The sequence below is a fragment of the Pinus tabuliformis genome, chromosome J (assembly GCF_031772625.1).
Source record: "Pinus tabuliformis cultivar Carrire ecotype Pingquan chromosome J, CPIR1, whole genome shotgun sequence".
Classification (NCBI taxonomy): Eukaryota; Viridiplantae; Streptophyta; class Pinopsida; order Pinales; family Pinaceae; genus Pinus; species Pinus tabuliformis.
The window spans coordinates 430,584,592-430,602,359 of NC_142295.1; positions in this window are offsets into that span (position 1 = coordinate 430,584,592).

A 17,768-nucleotide genomic window follows, 5' to 3' on the forward strand; every position below is an offset into this window, starting at 1 on the left:
GTTAAAGTCCTGGAAGAAATTGTCGATTAAGTCCCACACTTCATTTCGGTATGTCCTTAACCTAGGATGTTTGGCTTGGCATTGGTCTTGGATCTGCCTTACGACTAGCTCAGAGTCTCCATAAACCGATAGACATTCAATGTTCATATTTCTTTCCGTTTGTAACCCAAGGAGAAATTTTTCGTACTCTGCCACATTGTTAGTCGCCTCAAATTCGAGCTTGAATGAGAGGGGTATCATGATGCCTTTCGAAGATACGAACAATATTCTAACTCCATTTCCCTCTTTTGAGTTTGCTCCGTCGAAGTACAATTTCCATACTTCATTTTCATTTAACTGTTGGTATTTCAACTCCCTTGTTAGGTGTACCGATGCTTCTTCTAAGAGGTTCTGATCTTCTTCTAAGAATAGGCAGGAGAGGTTGCTTTATTTTCCATGAGTTGGGGAGTTTTTTGAGCCTTTAGCTGGGGTCATGGTTTTCACAAACCTAGATTCTTTGTACAACCTCCTTTGCTCACCTCCAAAAGTGGGAATGGTGGCATAAGTCAGATCTAGCTTGATAGAGCCACCCACCTTGGAACCCCAAGATATGGATAGGATAATTCCAAAACGAGGAGGTATATAATCCACCACTATATCCATTACCACACTTTTCACCAGGATCTAAGCCAGGTTTACCACCAGATCCTTTATCATGTACAAGAATTTGACTCTCTTAGCATCAAAGGAGTGCAGGTCCTTGTATGGTTTGATGATGTCCAAACCTAGTTGTTCAATTACTGACAATGGCATGAGGTTGTGTGAGGCCCGGGAATCCAACATGCAATTATGCAACAAAAGATCATGGATCACCAAAGTCACATAGAAAGGTGCAGTAGAAGGGTCCAACTCTTCCACATGCGACTCGAAAACAACCATGGGCCTCTCCTCTTGGAGGTTCAAACTATCCTGGGTTGGTGCTGAGGTGACTAGATGCATGAATTGAGACACTTGGGCTTTGTAATTAGGCTGCTTTAGAAGCTCAGTCAGAGGAACAAGAATTTTTACCTTTTCCAACTCCTTCTGGAGATTGAATGTGGGTTGGGCCTTTTCTATATCTCCTGGCTTTGTTCTTTCTCCCTTCCCATTGGCAGTTTTAGGTAGAATAGATGCCTCCTTGTATGTGTGTCCCTTAGGACCATTTCTTTCCTTATCTGCAGATACTCTTGTCTTGGGTGGGTCAAGATGGAGCTTACCTTTCCCTTTGTTTGGTGCGGGAGTAGAAACTTGGGGAGCATTTCCTTCTTATTGCTTTGGTTCGCTTAACCTCTTCTTTGAAGATATTAGATTATACTTACGTTGGGAATGTGTTTGATGAACTCTGCAAATTGTTTGCAATAATAATCCATATCTTCCTCATCTTTTGTTGCTTCTCTATGGGGCCTCCTGGTGATCCATATTCTCATGTTCTTCCCTGGCAATGGCGTCAAAAGATGTTGTGGCTCCCAGAGACGGCCTTGGATTGCTTACAAGACCAGTGCCTAGGCACATCTATATTTGTGTGTCTCAAATGATTTACAGGAAACTGGAGACATCACTTCTATGCTACAGATACATATATTTATAGGAAATGGGTTGGTTCATTTATCCAAAGAAATAAGACATGGATTTCTAGTACTTCTTCACAGGTTCAGATCTCAAAAATATGCAATAAAATAATGGAGAACGAATATTTCAAGGGCTTGCAGCTTAATAATATTTTGCAAGGTAGATGAGAGAGGACCAATAGAAGGAGCAACCCATCACATAGAGCATAAGGCTTCAATACTTCTACACTTAAAACATAGAGCTTGAGGCATTAAGGATTTCTATACTTATTTGAGTTATGATTCATGTGTTGCAGATTTAAAGATATGATTTCAATAGTCCACACAGGTATATGCTGTTGGCATTATGACACAGGTTTGGTGCTATGACACAGGTGTTGTCCTTAATGGCAACTCACTCAGATGACAGATCACAGTTCAGGCTCTCAAAATGAAGGAAAAAGAGATATATGCAGGTCCTCTTAACCAAGTTGCGTATACATGCGGGATCTCCGATCAAAAGGCGTGTATATGTATGCACACACTTTCATGCAAGGAAAATCTCGTACATGTGGGAACATTTATTTTTTGGTCCATGGTATTTAGTCCTTCGTATTTGGACCTATGGTTTTGGACCATGGTAACTCGTCCGAAGTGTTGAACCCAAGTATTGGGTCCATGGTATTGATTCTCTATGGTTTTGGACCATGGTATTGAGTAAGGCCTAAGACTATAAAAGGGGGAAGAGATCATTAGGCAATGGTATTCACTCAAGCATTGAATATCTTATGAAGAGCAAGATCTATAATACTGGTCATTGGGTTATGGTGCATAGTTGGATCTGAACCAAGGAGGAACCTGAGTCCTAGAAGAAGGATAAGTTCTATTGATGGGTCAAGATCTTAAGGCTTGAATAGTAGTATCTTTGTGTGATTTTGATCTGTTATATTTGGCGCATGACTTGATCTATAAATCTGATAATCTAGGTATAATTGATGTCTGAAAAAGTGAAAAGGGTAAATTATCTTTTATAGATCTATACGTAGGTTCGGCATAGCAGAGGTGCGTATACACGCTGGTTCAGTAAGTCAAAACAACATATACGCAGGTTGACCTTAATGCAGAAGCGTATGCACGTAGTTTATACATACTAAAGTAGCGTACATCTCATAAAATATGTTTTAGCTACTTCTGTTTATTGCTGCAGTGTTCTGGGTTCAGGATTGGTTTCTGGTTATTGTTAATGTATTCTGGTTACAACATTCAGAGAAGTAATTGTTTGATTTAGTTTTGATTAAAGAAAATGAGATTGGTTGATGCAGATGTATTTGATGTTTTGTTATTGATGGATCCAATCCGAAAATTTATGAAACGTGGTCCCTGGAAGAAAAGAGAAGGTTGTAGCCTTCTGTAGGTCAACACCTACGTACTAGTACATCAACTAGTACAAGAGCTTAGGGGGTAGTAGCTCCCTTCCAGGAGAAGCTGGAAAATGAGAGAAGGTTGTAGCCTTCAGCAAGTAGAAGCCTGCGTACTGGTATAAGACTGCACCAGTACAGAACCATTGTAAAAAGAAGTTTCTTTCTAAAAGAAGATAGAGACGAATTGCAGCAAGTGGTTTTCACCCACATTGGGTTTCCACCTTATATCTTGTGTTCTTGTGTGTGACTGTCTGCTCTGTTTTACTGTATCTGGTTGTTGTTTATATAGTTTTGATGCATAGATTAATGATCAATATCTGAAGAATAAATTAAATTATCAGTCTGCAAGTTATACGCTAGTTTCCTTAATTACAGTTGCGTATATACGTAGTTTTCACTAACTGAAGTAGCGTATACAAATCTGATTATAGAATGAAAAATATTTGACTTAATAATACTGATTCACCCCCCCTCTCAGTATTATTTCCAACAATTGGTATTGGATCCGGTCCTTTCAGAAGAAGCTTGATCGCTTGAAGGAAGATCTATCATCATGAGCAACTACAAAAAAGAGGCATCGATCAGGCCACCAATGTTTGATGGGAGCAACTTCGTCTATTGGAAGGTAAGAATCACAACCTATCTTCAATCTCTTGGTATAGAAGTTTGGGATATCGTGGAAGCAGGAAACACATTTCCATCAGCAACTCCTACAGATACAACTGGTAAGAAGCACTATGAAACAAATGCAAAGGCTATCAATACTCTATTAGGGAGTTTATCTCAATCAGAATCGTCAAGAATATGCAACTCAAAAACACAAAAGAACTATGGGACAAGATCGTTCTGAGCTATGAAGGAGACAATCAGGTAAAACGTGCAAAACTACAAACTCTCATAATTCAATATGAAAATTTCAGAATGCACAATGATGAAAGTGTGGCTAATTATTTCTTACATATAGATGAGATTGTTAATCATATGAAAAACTTGGGTGAAGAGATAAAAGAAGTTACTTTGGTTGAAAAGGTTCTGAGATCTTTGTCTTCTAAGTTTGAATCAAAAGTTTTTTCCATAGAAGAAAAGTAGAATCTACAGAGTATTACCATGTCACAGCTACACGGAATCCTAACTGCTTTCGAAATGAGAAAAGGGCGGCCATCATACAGGAGAGAAGCCGCATTCAAAGCTTCAGGAAAAGGAGAATACAATGAGTCAGGGCATACATCAAAAGGAGAGGAAGAATCAAACTTTGTCAAGAACCTTCAACGGGGTTCTGGAAGATTCAGAGGTAAGCTACCTTTCAAATGCTTTTCTTGTGGAAGATTCGGTCACTATGCAGCCAAATGCCCTCATAAAGATAAGCCTGATAAAGGTAAGGAACCAGTTAGATGGAACAAAAAACAGAGTGTAAGTAAGAAGAGCTATTATACACATGAAGACAGTGATGGATTTTCGATTAGTGGTGAAGATGAACAATGTAATGACTATAGACTTTTGATGGCTTTTGAAGATGATGATTTCTTGGATGCTATAAATGAAGATGATCTCTATGAAGAAATTTCTAAACTTAAAATTTGTTTAGAAGAAAAGAGTATGATCATAGATACTCTGACATTCCAACTTGCCGAAAGGGAAAAACACAATGAAAAGTTAGAATGTGAAATTGTGTGACTTAGAAAAGATATTGAGAAAACAAAAGCTCTTAATCTTAGATTTTCTAAAGGATCTAAAAATTTAGATGAGATTATCAAGGTGCAGCGTTCTCCTCTAATCAAGACAGGTCTTGGATATACTGAAGAAGCATCTCAAGCACAGAAGCCATCCACCTCCAAAAGTTATCTTGATGCAACAAGGAGAAGTGAACAGGTTGACAATCGACAGCAAAGGCATAAAGCAGATCACCTGGTAAATCAGGGTCAATCTGCTTCAAGGATGAACAGAGATCTCCAGGTAAATCAGGGTCAATCTACTTCAAGGATGAACAAAGATCACCAAGTAAATCGGGGGCAATATACTTCAAGGATGAACAAAAGCTACAACCAACCGCAGGTAAATCATTCTCAATTTGCATCAAGAATGAATGCCTATGGAAACTACAATCACTTGGATGGTAGGTTTGATAATCACAAGAATTTCTTCAATGGCCAATGTTTCTCTTGTCATAAGTTTGGACACAAAGCTGCTCAATGTGTTGCCTACAAGACCATCATGACTAGAGAAGCACAAAAACAAAGAAGTATGACTGGGATCATGAAAAGGACCTACAATAACTTTTCTGCCTTGAAAATGAAATAGAATGTTCTATTTGTAACAACTTCGTTCATGAAGATTCTGAATGCAGGAGTAGGTTTCGGCAAACAACTCATAAGGAGAAAGCTTCATTGAGTCCCAAAACATGGAGAAAGAAAGAACTGCAACCAGAAAGATGTGGTATAGCCTTATATGTGGAAGGATAGGAAAATCAATGGTACATCAACAGTGGATGCTCAAAACATATGACAGGTGATAAAGAAAAACTTCAATCATATAGTGCCTTAGAAAGGAAAGGAAGGTCTCATTTGGAAATGACACCCCTACACTCATAAAAGGTAAAGGTTCTGTTATTTTGAAAGAAAAAGTCAAAGCTGGAAATGTTATGTATGTTGTGGTTTAAAGCATAATCTATTGAGTGTTAGCCAAATGTGTGATCAAGGAAATGAGGTAATATTTCGATCAAATGGATGTATTGTTCATGAGCTTGATACAGGAGAAACAGTGATCAAAGGCATAAGAACTCCAAATAATTTATACATACTTAAGGGAGGACAACAACAATGCTATCTAAGCAAGAATGATGAACACTGGCTATGGCAGAGAAGGTTGGGGCATCTAAGCTTCTCTCAGATAAGGAAAGCATGCAAATATCAGGTGGTTCATGATCTCCCTGACATCAGAATTCCAGACAATACAATATGCAAATCATGTCAGTTTGGTAAGCAAACCAGAACTAATTTCCCTGAGAAGGAAGGATCAGCTAGTAAGCCACTTGAACTTGTCCATACTAATTTATGTGGTCAATCAAGGAAAAACTCACCTCGAGGAGAAGAATACTTCATATTTTTCATTGACGACTTTTCCAGGATGGGTTGGATAGGACTTCTGAAGCATAAAGATGAAGCCTTCGAAAAGTTAAAAGCATTCAAAGCCTTGGTTAAAAACGAATCAGATCACAGAATCAAATGCCTCAGGTCCGATAGAGGAGGGGAATTTACCTCGGATGAATTTTTCGATTTTTGTGAAGAACATGGAATAAGAAGGGAATTCTCTACTGCAAGGACTCCTCAACAAAATGTAGTAGTGGAAAGGATGAACAGAATGGTTCAACAAATGGCTCGTGCTATGCTTGATGAGTCTGGAACTCCTGCAACCTTCTGGGGTGAAGCTGCATTTGCTGCCGTTACTATTCTCAACAAAACAAACGTTCGGGTAAACAACACTCAAACTCCTCATGAACTTTGGTATGGTAAGACTCCTACGGTTAAATACTTCAAAATTTTTGGAAGAAAATGTTACATCAAAAGGACTGATGAAAACCTTTGCAAGTTTAACCTAGAGTAGATGAAGGCATTCTCCTTGGTTACTATTCTCAAAGTAAAGGATATAAGTGTTACAATAAAAGACTCGGAAAAATTGTTGAAAGTATTGATGTAGTGGTCGATGAAGCAGGAAACAATCCAAGGTAGGTAAAATCCGAAGATTTCGAAGATGATGAGAACTATCCTTGAACATCAAATCAGACTAATGATGAAGAAGAAACCTATGAGGCACCAGAAGAATAGATAAGGTAGAAGAAAAGACTCCATCCAGATACGTCCAGAAGAATCATCTAGAGACTCAAATTTTGGGGCAGAAAGAGGCAGGTGTACAAACAAGAAGAACTATTTCAGAAGCTTCAAGCTATCTAGCATTGCTCTCCTCCATTGAACCACGAAATGTAAGTGAAGCATGCAAAGATGAATGTTGGGTCAAGGCCATGAATGAAGAACTTGAGCAGATTGAAAAGAATAACACTTGGGAGTTGGTTCCTAGACCAAATGATAAGAATGTCATAGGGACAAAATGGATATTCAAAAACAAACTGAATGAAAATGGAGATGTTATTAGAAACAAGGCCATACTTGTTTGTAAAGGGTATGCTCAACAAGAAGGCATAGACTTTGAAGAAACTTTTGCACCAGTTGCTAGACTTGACGCCATAAGAATGTTTCTTGCTCTTTCTAGCTTTCAGGAGTTCAAAGTATATCAAATGGATGTGAAATCTGCTTTTCTAAATGGAGACTTAGAAGAAGAAGTGTACATTGAGCAACTAGATGGATTCATCCTTGGGAATGATCCAAAACTTGTATGCAAACCCTAAAAGGCTCTCTATGGCCTTAAACAGGCTCCAAGGGCTTGGTATTATCGTTTGGATAAGTATCTCCATCAACAAGGTTTTCAAAAGGATCAACAGATAGCAATCTATATATAAAAATTGATAATGATAAATTGTTAATACTTGTTGTGTATGTTGATGATATCATCTTTGGTAGCAATGAAGAATCCATGAGTCAAAACTTCGTTTTGGTGATGCAGAAAGAATTTGAAATGTCCTTACTTGGTGAGCTCACATATTTTCTTGGTTTACAAGTCCAACAAAACAAAGACAGTATCTTTCTATCACAAACCAAGTACCTCAAGCAGATCTTGAAGAAATATGGGATGGAGGATTTGAAACCAGTATGTACCCCTATGGTAACAGGATGCAGCCTCAACGCAAATGATGAATCAGCAGCAGTGCATCAACCAACCTATAGATCAATGATTGGAAGTCTACTCTATCTAATAAGTACCCGACCAGGCATCATGCATGCAGTTGGAATAGTCGGAAGATTTCAGGCAAATCCAAAGGAAACTCATCTTCAGGCAGTCAAAAGAATTTTCAAGTATCTTCAAGGAACTAAAAATTATGGCTTATGATATCCTAGAGATACAGATCTCGCACTTCATGCATATACAGATGCAGATTGGGCAGGAAGCGTGGATGACAGAAAAAGCACTAGTGGTGGCACATTCTTTATGGGTTCCAGACTAGTATCTTGGTTCAACAAGAAACAAAGCTCAATTGCATTATCTACAACTGAAGCAGAATATGTCGCTGTTGCATCTTGCTACACACAACTCCTTTGGATGATGCAAACATTGCAAGACATTCAAATCACTTGTACTCCACCTATCTCCATTTTTTGTGATAATACAAGTGCAATCAGTATTTCAAAGAATCCAGTCATGCATTCAAAGACCAAGCACATACCTATCAAATATAATTTTCTCTGGGAACAAGTGCTTGAACAAAAGGTAAAATTGGAGTATGTTCCCTCCAAGGAACAGGTTGCTGATATATTCACCAAACCACTGCCTAGGGAGACATTTGAATACCTCAAACAGAAGCTGGGAGTAGTTGATGCATCATCTTGCTGTTGAAATTATATGTTTCAAAGAACAGTGGTTGTACGCGAGTTTCATGAAGTGTATCCGCGTACATACGCAGGTGTCTGTGGACACAGTCGCATATATTATGGTTTGAAGACAAACAGTGGGGCCAGACTCAGGATGAAAAGAGTCTGATATGGGTCTGACAAAGACCATCTGGCACAGGTTCAGGGGGAGAATATAATTCTAATAATGCATTGTTGGCATTATCTTAGAAGATCTTGGTTCAATTTCACAGCTGTTTTATTTTTAGGTGGAACAGGTGCAGAGGGAGATTATGGTTTCCGGTCTGAATGATGATTGACAAATGTTGTTGATGTTAGTTGCTGATGACTACCATAGCCTTGTCTTAAATATTTAGTCTCTATGTCATGTATTTCTTTTATTATCAAGGTCATGTAACGGCCTATGTTGGTTTCCCCACTATGCCTGGGATGGATGATGTAATGTTCTTGTTTTATCATGTGTTAACTTTTGGCGTATCCCCACTTGGTTGGGCGAATGAGTGAATCCACACTTGGTTGGGAGATGGATGTATGTATGAGTCTTTGGTGATAGGAAGGTCATTTATGATGTATAGAGTCATGTTTCTTCTTGTAGAACATCTTCTTGCAGACCTTGCCTACAGTCAGGGGGAGCATGGACAGCACAGCAGAGCAGAGATTTCAGCATGTACTCAGGGGGATCATAACCCTTTGCCCTTGATGACAAAGGGGGAGAATGACTTTGAGTGACTTGGGGTTGCCATCAAGTCCAAAGGGGGAGATTGTTGGCATTATGACACAGGTTTGGCGCTATGACACAGGTGTTGTCCTTGATGGCAACTCACTCAGATGACAGATCACAGTTCAGGCTCTTAGAATGAAGGAAAAAGAGATATGCGTAAGTTCCTCTTAACCAAGTCACATATGCACGCAGGATCACCGATCAAAAGGCATGTATACATATGCACGCACTTTCATGCAAGGAAAAGCACGTACATGTGGGAAAACTTATTTTTTGGTCCATGGTATTTAGTCCTTGGTATTTGGACCTATGGTTTTGGACCATGGTATCTCGTCCGAAGTGTTGAACCCAGGTATTGGGTCCATGGTATTGATTCTCTATGGTTTTATACCATGGTATTGAGTTAGGCCTAAGACTATTAAAGGGGGAAGAGATCATTAGGCAAAGGTATTCACTCAAACATTGAATATCTTATGAAGAGCAAGATCTAGAATATTGGTCATTGGGTTATGGTGCATAGCTGGATTTGAACCAAGGAGGAACCTGAGCGCTAGAAGAAGGATAAGTTCTATTGATGGGTCAAGATCTTAAGGCTTGAATAGTAGTATCTTTGTGTGATTTTGATCTGTTATATTTAGCGCATGACTTGATCTATAAATCTGATAATCTGGGTATAACTTATGTCTGAAAAAGTGAAAAGGGTAAATTATCTTTTATAGATCTATACACAGGTTCGGCACATCAGAGGCACGTATACACGCTGGTTCAGTAAGTCAAAACGGCGTATACGTAGGTTGACCTTAATACAGAAGCATATGCACACAGTTTATACATACTAAAGTAGTGTACGTCTCATAAAATATGTTTTAGCTACTTCTATTTATTTTTGCAGTGTTCTGGGTTGAGGATTGGTTTCTGGTTACTATTAATGTATTCTGGTTACAACATTCAGAGAAGTAATTGTTTGATTCAGTTTTGATTGAAGCAAAGGAGATTGGTTGATGCAGATGTATTTGATGTTTTTTTTATTGATGGATCCAGTCTGAAAATTTATGAAACGTGGTCCCTGGAAGAAAAGAGAAGGTTGTAGCCTTCTGTAGGTCAGCACCTACGTACTAGTACATCAGCTAGTACAAGAGCTTAGGGGGTAGTAGCTCCCTTCCAGGAGAAGCTGGAAAACGAGAGAAGGTTGCAGCCTTCTGCAGGTAGAAGCCTGCGTACTGGTATAAGACTGCACCAGTACAAAACCATTGTAAAAAGAAGTTTCTTTTTAAAAGAAGATAGAGACGAATTGTAGCAGGTGGTTTTCACCCACATTGGGTTTCCACCTTATATCTTGTGTTCTTGTGTGTGACTGTCTGCTCTATTTTACTGTACCTGGTTGTTGTTTATATAGTTCTGATGCACAGATTAATGATCAATATCTGAAGAATAAATTAAATTATCAGTCTGCAAGTTATACGCTAGTTTCCTTAATTACAGTTGCGTATATACGCAGTTTTCACTAACTGAAGTAGCATATACAAATCTGATTGTGGAATGAAAAATATTTGACTTAATAATACTGATTCACCCCCCCCCCCCCCCTCTCAGTATTATTTCCAACATATGCATCAATAGTATTGAGACAAGTGCATCTGTAATATAATTATAGGCACTTGCATTCACATATCAATACAAATAAATCTATGAGGAATCTTGAAATATTTCTAGCACCTATAATTGCATGATTACAGAGAAGAAATGTGAACACAAAATGGGTTTTAACAGAGGGAACACATACTGTAATTCTTGAAGAGGGAATCACCACCATTCCCTTGATATTCTGATAAATCTATGTTATAAAGAGATACAGTCTGAAATAGCATGTAGTGTTTTCTATAGAATTACTGAACCTTTTCTAAGTCTTGCTTTCCCCTATTTATCTAGAGAGGGGAGCAATAACATTCATTACAGAAAAAATATCTATGGTCTAGATTCAGTTGTCGGGTCGACTAGCTGTATTAGTCATAAACTTCTCTGTGGCCAAAAATATTACAGAATTAAATGTGGCCTTGGAAGGAAAGCAGATTGGAGGACATTAAAATAAATATAAGTCAAAGAGAAGCATCAAACTATCTTAGTGCCCATCCCGGTAATAGCTTCTGTTATAGATTGTAGTTGGCTCACTGTATGGCCTCTCGTGCTACTCATCTGGCTCCCATCACTTCTGCTTTTACTACTCGAAGGCCTTCCTCTATGGAGTAGGGGTTGGGTCAACTGTAAGTGCCCGTATTTTTGGTCCTTTTTTGTGTAGAGGAATGGGGCTCCATGCAGAGCCATTAATCTTTCTGAGTCTCGTGTACTGCTCCATTGTTGTGCCATGCTCCATTTAAGTCTTTACCTACCGGCCCATCTGCCCATTAAAACTCTGCTAGACACTACCGGAGCTTTGAAAATCTTGGTGTCATGTATTATGATGTAATAAGGATGACCTTTGGGCACGAGCTTTTAACACAGGAACACCATGAAATAGGTGAGCACGACTGCACTTTAATCCCTTACTCTTTCAACCCCTTTGTGCTTCTTCCTTCATGTGATCGTGGGCTTGAACTAAGCACTTAGCCCTTCAAGCACTAAGGGTTTCAACTGCTGCTCGGGACCTTTTCCTTTATAATCTTGAAAAGCATTTGATAGCCCCTTACACCACATCGACCGATATCCCGGACATGAAAACCTTATGAAATATTACCTATGAAATATCACATTCGGGGTCCTTTTTCTTTGTTACTCGGAATCCCGCATCTCGGCGCTGAGTGCACTTTTCCTTAAGTTTCTCCCCTAGGTAGATGCGATCGCCGATATGCGGGATGATGTCATCATTTCCATGCATCACCTTGTGAGTGGTGACACGTGTCACCTAGAAATGGCCCCATAAGACTCCTAAAAATGTTGAAACTGAGTGACATGTGTCATTTGCCACATCAGCGTCTGTACTGCGACATCATTTATGACGTTAGCTGCCCTGTCAGCTCTGAGGACCAATCGTATTTCACCACGCGGCCCCCCGTAGGAGAGAGAAAAAGGCTTGCCTGATCCTGTTTTCACAGGCATTTCCTTTGTAAATGAGTTTTAGCCCTCCCCGATGATTTTGCACTAAATCGCAATATCACGACCCTGCAAGGTTTTTTGGGAGGTAGACCCTTTGTTCCTGTGGTCGCTGATAATGCGAGATTATGGGATGTGGGATTGCCCATCGCCGATATGTTGTACTGCCATGTGGAGGAGAGAGAAATGGGTGGCCATGCCTTGGTTTTACCGTGCTTTTCCTTTGTATTTGGTTTTCGACCTCCCGATGCTTTAACACTAAGACCCAGATTTATTTTCAATTCCCCCCTCTCGCCCTTGCAATTCCTTAATGATGGTCCATTAGTATGGCAAGGGCCATGCAGGATTCAGAATGCGGGACTACGGGGTAGCCGAGATGCTGATTCACTATGCCTGGGGCCCTTAACCTCCAATAAACAATACCGCCACTTGGAGGAGAGAGAAAGGGCCCACCCGTCCCTGTCTTTGTGTGTATTTCCTTTGTAAAATGAAATTGTCCCCTCCCTCGCTATTAACACTATCGAAGTATTCCCCCCCCCCCCCCGGAAATTCCTTAAGAATGGCCCATTGGTATTGCAGGGGCCATGTGGGACTGCGGGATGCAGGATTTTCCCACCGTCGATTGCCGATAAGCCTATGAACTCCCGGGGCCCGCCGATATGTCCGATAAGCTGATGTGTGGGACTGCGGGCTATCAATATGCGAGATTGCGATGTGTGGGGCTTATTGTGAACCAGGCCCCCGATATGTGATATTTTCCCTCATACCTAGTCATTTTCTTTATTTTCAAGGCTTTCCAAGTGTGATCTTTAACATGCTCTAACTTCCGATCCAGAAGTCCATTCTTGGACTTCTATATACCGTTGGAAAGCTCTTTATGAGCACTAGGTAATGGAGAGGGCCTGATTATGAGATATTTTATGGCCTAGGAAAGTGGCTCCAAACTTCACTTCTCTTAGGCAATCTTGACCAATTGAAACCCACAATGCAATGTGTGACAACACACCCAATCCCAACATCTTGGTGGGAGTTGTGTTGGGAGGCTTGAACAACATGGATCGATTTCTTGATGATTGAAATGATTACAAGAAATTTATACTATAGAGAGTTATCAACACTCCAAGCACCCAAAGCCCAATTTCCATGGAGCTTCCCATAATTATAGAGATGCTCTCTCCAAATCCATACTTTTCTATGAAGGTTGATGCTCAAGCAAGCTCCCTGGCAGTCAACATATGACTTGGAGAAGAGACTTTACTCTGTCAGATGGGTTTTCTCAGCATGTATGCAATCATTTCTTCCTTGTGTTATACTACTATTGTTACCTTTTCTTCATGTTTTTTATAGTATTCCATATCGGCCATGGTATATAGATTCATGGTTTGAATGTGTGCAAAATTTCTTCGAATTAAGTAGAATTAGTTAAGGAAAAATAAACCTTCGAATGATATTTTCACATGAAAGACTTTTCAAAGTTTCAACGTAAGTAACCAACAGTACCTGATAAGACTTTCATGTTGAGTACCATGTGGATATGCAAGCATCTCAATGGCCTTTCTCTCGCAACCCCTTGTGTAGGATATTCTACACCCATCCAGAGTTTTCTTGCCCATCTTCTGCTCTATTCACAGATTGCTTAATTGCACAAGCAATCTTTAATTTAGGCTTTCATGTTTCACTCGATTTCATAGCGCTTGCTTCTAAGGCCAGTTGCTTCATGGTGATATAAGAATGTACATCATGAGAAAAGCTAGGTTTATAAGAGAACAATAACCCATGCCAAGGAAAAAAGAAATATACATATAAGATAGGGGTTCTTGCCCCAAAATCGAAGCCCTGTTCGGCGTCGGTGTGGCCAATCGTGGCCCTCACACCATCGTAAATACCATTTGGTCATAATGGACTCTTTCCATAGAGAATGAAAAGTAAATAAGGACGAATTTTTTTCAATCAACACAAGGATGCTTCACAAGTCGTAGAGGTGGGTTGCACAAGAGGTGAGGGCAAACAACCAACCTAAAACGAGATGATAGTTTTGTCAGAAATGCATCGCTTTTGGCCATGAGGCATAGGAACATGAACCTGTGAATTAATTGGCATTGACTGTGCCAAAACCCAATAGCACAATCATGTTAGCATTTTCGCCCTCTACACAACGAGAAATGTACATGGGAAAATGAAATTGAAAATAGGGTTGAATATGAGTACATGGGTAACATACACACATATAAGGCAAGGGTTCATGCCCCAAAATCGAAGCCTTGTTCGGCATTTGTGTGGCGAATCGTGGCCCTCACACCATGGTAAATACCATCTAGGCATAATGGACCCCTTCCATAGAGAATGCAGAGTAAATAAGCACAGATTTTTTTCAATCAACACAAGCACACTTAACAAGTCTCAAAAGTGGGTCGCACAAGAGGTGAGGACAAACAACCAACCTGAAACGAGATGATAGTTTTGTCAGAAAATCCTCGCTCTTGGACATGAGACATAGGAACTTGAACCTGTGAATTAAGTGGCATTACCTATGCCAAAACCCCAATAACACAATCATGTTAGTATTTTTAACCTCTGCACAACGAGAAATGTACATGGGAAAATGAAATTGAAAACACGACTAAATATGAGTACATGGGTAACATTCGCCGAGCTAAAATGCGGTGCAAGGCCAACCTGTTAGCCTTACACCATGGAGGAATGAAGCTTACTATAATGGTGTGGCGATGATGAGTGCCTCCTTGATGGGGTTTCAAAAATTGGGGATCGCCATGGCTGTGGTAAAGGTCGACCTGCACACAGAGTTCCCAGGATGAAAATCGAATAGGGTAGTCGAATAAGAACATCTTTGCCCACTATGTGGAGAAAATCGGTGAAGCTCTTGTGCCCAAATTCTTTGCCCACTGTGTGGAGAAAAATGGTGGACACCATCAGGCTAGGGTTACACCTCCCCGTCGAGCAGCAAAATACCACCAATTTGGTTAACATTAGCGAGTTGAGAGGTTAGCAAATCTTATTCAGTTGAAATGGTAGCAATCCGATGGTACACTTTTCTCCAATCGACTAACACTCAGATCTGACGGTGTTACCGAGTATAGTGTCTATGCAGAGCTACTAATCCCACTAAGGCTGGTAGCTACCTTAGAAACAGACAAATTAAAACTACTTTCGTTTTCCTTTATGAGAGATAGATGAGAGAAGAATAAAGGAGACCAACCTCTATCTTGCGCTTGGTTCCTTGTTCGATTCCTCTCCCTTCTAATAGATCTTTTTCTACTCGCTTCCTTCTCCACCCAGCTTCACAAGATACCTGTAGAATCAAAGTAGCATAATACTATCCAAGAACATATATCTATTATCATAAACAATATAGGATCAGATGTACATTGACCACACAAATGCATAAAACAATAATCATACAAACATGTGGAGGAAAACTTGAATAGCTTTATTGATAATCAAGAAAGAGCCAAGAGAATTACAACCAATTGTTCTGACCCAGCATCATCCTCTTAGCAATTAAGCCCTTCTTCACCTCATGACAAGCTTAGATCACCCAACACTATGATATTGCACCAAGAAACCAGCAGCACTTCCTTACAAGATACAAAATTCCAGCCTCTGGATCTCTGGGATGAGGGATCCATATATAGATGTTTGCAAGGGGGGTGAGTCAGCTTTTGAGATTTGATTAGTGTCTTCTCTCTGATAGTTCTTGATTCCACTTGGAGATTGATGATCTCTTACTCATCCCTGGTCGAATTCAGAGAGGCAAGTGTCACAGGAGAAGTTTATGGAAGATTCCATGCTCCTCCACCTTGCAGATTGACCCTGCCATTTGTCCCTTCTCGCCCATCGCACCCCATAGAAGGGATTTTTGACATGCATCACACCTACTGTGTGTATTTAGGTGGGATGCAACGCACTTTGCCTATGGAGCAGGTGAAATGGTCCAGTTTTGACCAGTTCTGAGTAGTTTTTCATGGAGAACTTCTGGGAGAAGATGTAATCAGTTGACCTTGTTCTTTTAGGGGTCGGAACAACACTTTTAGGGACTTAAGAGCCCTTGGTTTATTGACATTTATGATTGGGGTTGCAGTGCCCAAAAATGTCTATAACAGTTGCCCCCTAAAGCATGAGGTCGTTAATTTGTCGATGTCGGGTGAAATGCTTTATCATGAGGATCTGAAGTTCTTTCAAGCTGGAAGGAGACCTGTAATAAGATACAATACAATACATTATCTTCATAATATTTTCATGATCTAGCTGAGGTGGGCATTCCCATGCTCAGCTTTATAAATTCATTTTTTATGTACATGAGACAGACAATCGTCTGAGTGTAGACTGATGATTCTGGTAGAGCCATCATCCCTTAGATTGGATGATTATCTGTGCAGCAATGATGTACATTTGATGTCTTTATTTTCCTGAATATATATCGCAGCCCGGATGGATGAAACTAGATCCGGGGTCTTCAATCTCGTTCAATCTTCACTCAAAGTACAAGTCGATCCATGTGAGAGATGTTCTGGAGTCGAACATGGAAAGACATCGCCTGATTACCAGCCAATGATGTAAGTTGTTAACAGGCGCGAGAGGAATCACTGATAATGATGATGACCCTCAAGGTACTGCAGTGCAATTTACGTGGTGTGAATAAAGGACTTGGCGTCGAACACCACGCAAAATCTTTCGGTCGAAGGCCATTGATGTAAACCTGTCGCCGGAAGTGAGAAACTTGCCATTGAGGCATGCAAGCTTCAAAGTACTGAAAGGGTTGTTCCTAGATCGACTTCTTGGATAATGAGCTGATGTCGACAAGAAGTGATCCGTCATAGGAGGGCCTTAGTGAATCCCACATCAATGACACGAAACGGAGCAAATGATTTTAATGGAGGTGAAAACGATCTGGTGATATAAGGTTCAGGGTGGCGGTCATGAAAGAATGGAGCGTAAATGTATTGCAGTGGGTGAGACACAGGTGAATTCTCTGAGTGACTTCTCTTGAACATATCGGCGACACTGACATGATGGATTGGTAGCATTAACCCCAAATGTGGATGGTGTGATGGAACCATGGTGATGTGACCAGTGAATGGAACAACCCAACCCGACTCGGATGCGGAATGAAAGTGTCATGTTCAAGAGCGACTTGCTACCAACAAAGTTTCTTCAAGTTTTCTTCCCAATTTTTCCCCAGTCATTGCTGACCAATACCTCTTTATTTTTTTCAAGCTTGAGGAGGATAACATATGCTTGTTCTATAATTTTCTCTTCGGGCAAACCCATCGCTATGTTTTAACGAGCCTAGCAATAGTGAAACTCGTTCCTGTCTGTTATGGACAAGTTTGTCGCTATTAGGTTTTAACGAGTTTAACGACAAAGATAACTCGGTACTTTTCAATTTTAGAGAGTCTGAAAAGGGACGTAAAGGAAACTCCAAAAATCCTTTTTCGTC